At 42.0% G+C, this 5,608-nt stretch overlaps 1 non-coding gene across 1 annotated transcript; it reads right to left on the bottom strand.

The window, feature by feature from the left end:
- Positions 1–221: 221 nt before the first annotated feature.
- LOC132604746 (small nucleolar RNA R71) lies at positions 222–328 on the bottom strand. Its single transcript, XR_009568848.1, has one exon. It is a non-coding gene; the product is annotated as a small nucleolar RNA R71 (small nucleolar RNA).
- Between the last annotated feature and the right edge of the window lie 5,280 nt (positions 329–5,608).

Below are 5,608 nucleotides of genomic sequence, written 5' to 3'. Positions count from 1 at the left end.
AGAATGAACCTCAACGTCATTTGCAGAATTTTGTGGATGTGTGTGCTAATCACATCCAGAACAGCGTTCCACAAGATGCTATTCGGTTGAGGTTATTCAAATATTTCTTAACTGGGGAGGCAAGAACATGGTTTGAGAAGCTACCCTAAAATTCGATTACTTCATGGGGGGAGATGGTGACTGCTTTTCTCACAAAATGGTAACCCCCTAGCAAGAAGGCTGAAATTCGTGACAAGATATATGAATTTAAGCAGCGACCGGGGGAACAACTATATGAAGCCTGGGAGAGATTCAAGGAGTATTTGCAGAAGAGCCCGAATCATGCTTTTCCGGAACACATATTAAAGGAGAAGTTCTACCGAGGGTTAGATCCAGTGACGCAGTCAGTTGCTAATAATGCAGCTGATGGTTGTTTCATGAACAAATCTTATCGATGAGTGACCAACATACTTAACAAGCTGACGACTCATAATCAGGCTTGGCACTCAAACAATGCTGATGTGGTACCGTATGGTAGTGCTATGATCCAGAATGTAGTAAAGGAGAATCAAGACACCCAGCAAACATTGGCAGAACTTGCATCAAATATTTCCTTGCTAACGAAGAAGTTTGATAATCCCAGATCAAGAAGGTAAATAGTTGTAAGGATGATACAGTTTTGCCAAAAGGGATGTACCATACTCAAGATGGTCTGTTCCATGATGGGCCACCTATGCAGGTTGAAGATGCTAATTATGTTAATAACTCTCAAGGGGGTTACCAAAGACAGAACTACCAAGTTGGTTATCAGAATCAGAATCAGAATCAATGGAGACCTCAGCAAGGTCAAGGTGCTTATAACAACTCTGGGAACTACAACAATAATTATGGTGGTGTGAACCAAGGGATCTACAACAACAGTAACAATTTTGGGAACAAGAGTTCCAATCCTTATATACCATCGAAAGGGCAGTCAACAAAGCAAGGTAGTTCGAAGGTTGAATCAACGCTTGAGAAGATTCTGGCCAATCAATCTAAATCTGAAAGGACTTTATCTGGGTTGATAGAAACAATGGGTTCCGATACGGCGACTATTCAGAAGCTTGAGACAGAGATGAAGGATATTTCTAGAGAGCAGCACCCTCCTAAAAAGGGAGGACTTCTGAGTGACACTATTCCAGATCCAAATAATGGGGAAGGCGGTGTAGACCGTGTGTTTGCCATCACTACTAGGAGTGGTAAAATACTCCAGGGGGCTGATGAGAAGGTGATTGATCTTGAGCCGATAGATGAAGAGGATGAGGTGTAGTCTGAAGCACCCATTATTGTTGATGAGAATCATACTGACAAGAAGGAAGCTGATAACACAAGCAAGTAGAGTGTAAAAGGGGCTCTCCACCCTTTGACGCAGCTTTTCAAATCTAAACCTCTCTTTCCTCAAAGGTTGGTAAAGAAGAAGGAAGATGCTAAGTTCAAGAAGTTTTATGATCAGTTGAATCAGTTATCTCTAAATTTTCCCTTCTTGGAAGCTGTCAAGGAGATGCTCGATTTTTATAAATATTTGAAGGATCTGCTGACCAAGAAGAAACTGGTTCAACGTGAAATCATGAGTTTGACTCAAACTGTGAGTTCCATCATTTCAACTACAACTGTTCAGAAAAAGGGAGAGCCTGGGGCGTTCACCATTCTTTTTTCTGTTGGGCACCATGATTTTTCTCGTGCTTTGTGTGAAGATGGGGTGAGTGTTAATTTGATGCCCCTTGCTATATATAAACAATCAGGTTTAGGGATGCCAAGGCCGACTGCTATGAGGTTACAAATGGCTGATAGGTCTATCAAAAGACCTGTTGGGGTGGTTGATGATGTACTTGTGCGGGTTGGTGATTTTATGTTGCCCGCTGGTTTTATGATTCTTGACTATGCTGTCGATCGGGACATTCCTATTATTCTGGGGAGACCTTTCCTTGCTACAGGGAGAGCTCTGATGGATTCAGAGAAAAATGAAATCAAGTTCCGAGTCAACGATGAAGAAGTGACTTTTCAGGCTAGCAAAGGGATGAAGTTACCAAGTGCTTACGAGAGTATTTCGGTAATTGATTCATTTGATTTTGTTGATGAAGCAGTGGAGCTCAAGATGGAAGAAGAAAGTTTGGTTGAAGCTCTAGCTGGTATTCTTGTGAATTTCGATGCTGAGGATATGGAAGGCTATGTGGAGACAGTTAATTCACTTGTTGGGTTGGGTTCATATTCATACCACCCAAAGAGGCTAAATCTTGATTTGGAAAATAGAACAACTCCTCCAGCAAATCCTTAGATCATTGGGCCACCTAAGTTGGAGCTTAAGCAGCTCCCATCACATCTGAAATATGAGTTCCTTGGTCTGGACAATACATTACCAGTGATTGTTTCAGCCCTATTGACTAAGGAGCAGATTTTACAGCTTTTGGAGGTGTTCAGGGAGTATAGGCGTGCTATTGGTTGGACCATAGCAGACATTCGAGATATTCCATCTGGGATCTGTGAGCACAAAATCCAGTTGGAGGAGGATAGCAAACCGAGTGTAGAGCATCAGAGGCAACTGAATGAGAATATGCAAGAGGTCATCAAAAAAGAGATCATCAAATGGTTGGACACGGGCGTGGTTTACCCAATTGCTGATAGTAAATGGGTAAGCCCAGTCCAATGTGTTCCTAAGAAGGGTGGCATCACTGTGGTGCCGAATGCAAAGTATGAGTTGATCCCAACTAGAACCGTAACCGGATGGAGAGTTTGCATGGACTATCACAAGCTCAACACTGCCAGATGCAAGGTCCATTTCCCCATGCCTTTTATTGATCAAATGCTTGATAGGCTAGCGGGGCGTTCCTACTATTGCTTCCTTGATGGTTATTCAGGCTACAATCAGATCAACATTGCTTTGGAAGATCAGGAGAAGACCACTTTTACTTGTCCTTACGGGACGTTTTTATTTAGCTGGATGCCTTTTGGTTTGTTTAATGCACCAGCCACTTTTCAGAGGTGCATGATGTCAATCTTCTCTGACATGGTAGAAGAATTATTGGAAGTATTCATGGATGATTTCTCTATTGTGGGGGATTCGTTTGAAGATTGTCTTAGCCATCTGGGTCAATTGCTGAAAAGATCTGAGGAGACAAATCTCGTGCTAAATTGGGCGAAGTGCCATTATATGGTGAAGGAAGGGATCGTCCTTGGTCACAAAATATCTAAAAAGGGAATTGAGGTCGATCAAGAGAAAAATGATGTGATTGTAAAACTTCCATCACCTATCTCAGTCAAAGGTGTCCGAAGTTTCTTGGGACATGCTAGGTTCTACAGGCGCTTCATCAAAGATTTCTCCAAGATTTCTAACCCAATGTGCAAGCTTCATGAAAAAAAGGCTAAGTTTATGTTTGATGATAAGTGCCGGAAGGCATTTGAGGAGTTAAAAGAGCGTCTCACTATGGCTTCTATTATTGTTGCTCCTGACTGGTCCTTGCCGTTTGAACTGATGTGTGATGCTAGTGGTTTAGCAATAGGTGCTGTGCTTCGGCAGAGGCATAGTAAAATTATGCACCTGATCTATTATGTAAGCAGAACACTGAATGCTGCCCAGATGAATTACACAGTGACAGATCAAGCGCTTCTTGGGAGGCAACCCAAGTGTAATGTTTATTTTTATTTTGTTTGTTTTTTATTACATATAGGGTAATGGTTGTTTTGGTGCAGGAATATATTGCAGAAAATATTGCTGAATAGCAGGTAAGTTAAGTAGTAAGATACTGTTTCGCAACATTGCAAAATACGCCTGTAGTTTACGGACCGTATATCACAATACGACTCGTAAAATTAGGCGTATTTAACAATGTCACAAAACAGTAAGCACTGTAATGCAACATGAATGTTTACGACCATGGAAGACAGACCGTATTGTGAAATACGGTCCGTAAATCTGATCGTAATCTTTCATGAGAAAATACAGTGTACTTCCCACATCGAATACCTCTAATTACGGGTCGTAAATCACTTTACGGACCGTATTAAAAAATAATAATAAAATAAACAGCGCAACCATTTAAAACACGGGCAGACAGACAGTAGTTATAACCTTTAAACTTCATACCACACGATCCAAACCACATAACTCCCTAACTTCATAACTCCTTTCCTCCCATTACAAACCCACGATTTTCAACCAAAAACCCATCATCTTCCATTTTCTAGACTCAATAAATATACAACTCACTCTCACAAAACTCGAAATCTCTCTGCCCTAGGTCGAAAATTGGTTGTTATTGAAGTTGTTCTCTCAAAGGCCTTCAAGTTATCATCTATGGGTTCATTATTAGAAAGGTATGATTGACACTCTCCACTCTTATTTTACTCTATTGAGTATGCACTTGTTGGTAAGTGTTGATTAGGCTAGGGGTTTGTGCAAATTAAGTTTTTACTTATCTTGGTTAATGATCATGTGAGGGGATGAGAGTATTTAATTCTTTGAATTCTCTCGGGAAGTTGTTAATAAGACCCAAATGGGTTGGAAGGCATTCCATACCTCGGAATTCAAAGAATTTGAGGTTTTGGTCTGCCCACCAATAGGATGACTCGTGAGCGATTAATGAAAAATTTGTAGAAAATTGGGTGAAGTCTGAGTAACCTAATCCCAAAAACAATGTGAAACCGAGATGTGTAATGAAATCCAGAAATCAAAACATGTTCTATGTCTGTGATGCAAAAAACGATCACACATTACGGATCGTATTTCAGTTTACGGTCCGTCTTTAAGCATTTCACTGAGGGACAGAAAGGTCTCCAAGAAAAGGAGCAGTTTACGATCTCAGTTTACGGACTGTATTTCAATTTACGGTCCGTCTTTTGAGTTTACGGTCACTGACAGAACACATTTTTTGTGCACAGTTAGTTTGTTCTTATTTTTGATCGGATGTTCCATGGTAGCTAATATGATGCATCTTTTGCAGGAATGGGTCAGAAAAAGTGTGCAAGGAAAGCGGGGGCCAAAAGCACAGGCCTAAGAAAGAAAGTGAGCTCGGATTTGAAGTTGATAGATGAACCCTCCAATTCGGAAGGGGGAAAATCAGGATCCGAGTGCGTAGAAGTTATACCGCCACAAAGGTCAGGCGGGCCCCCACGCAAGACACATCGGCAAGGCCATCACAGCCCCCACCTATGACCCCGTCCAAGTCTGCGTCGGAAGCCTCCCAGTCTGAAGAGGGGGGTTCTGACGCGGAAGTATCAAGCAGAGGGGTAGCCCACCAAACGAAACATGAGAGTGGCTCAGTGGGGCCAAGTGCTGGTAATGCTCAGGATGATGGCACGCCACCAGAGGGTCGTAAACTAGTCGTTCGGACCAAAGGGCTGGAGGAAGAATAACTTCGATTCTCAGTCAAAGGGTCAAAGAACTTGTATGACTAATGGATAGCTGGGACAGAAACTGGGGGACAGCCGCAGAGGAAAATATTTGACGAGCGGCGATTGATTTTCGATAGTATTTCGGCTCATCCACAGTTGGACGATACCATCAAAATGTACAAGCTGGATATTTTCACTCATGAACCAGGTGACTACGCTCCGCACGTTTGAGGGAATTTTATGCCTCATATGGGGTTGTGTT

This window comes from Lycium barbarum, chromosome 7 (genome assembly GCF_019175385.1).
Source record: "Lycium barbarum isolate Lr01 chromosome 7, ASM1917538v2, whole genome shotgun sequence".
Classification (NCBI taxonomy): Eukaryota; Viridiplantae; Streptophyta; class Magnoliopsida; order Solanales; family Solanaceae; genus Lycium; species Lycium barbarum.
This window is presented reverse-complemented; position numbering and strand designations above follow the sequence as displayed.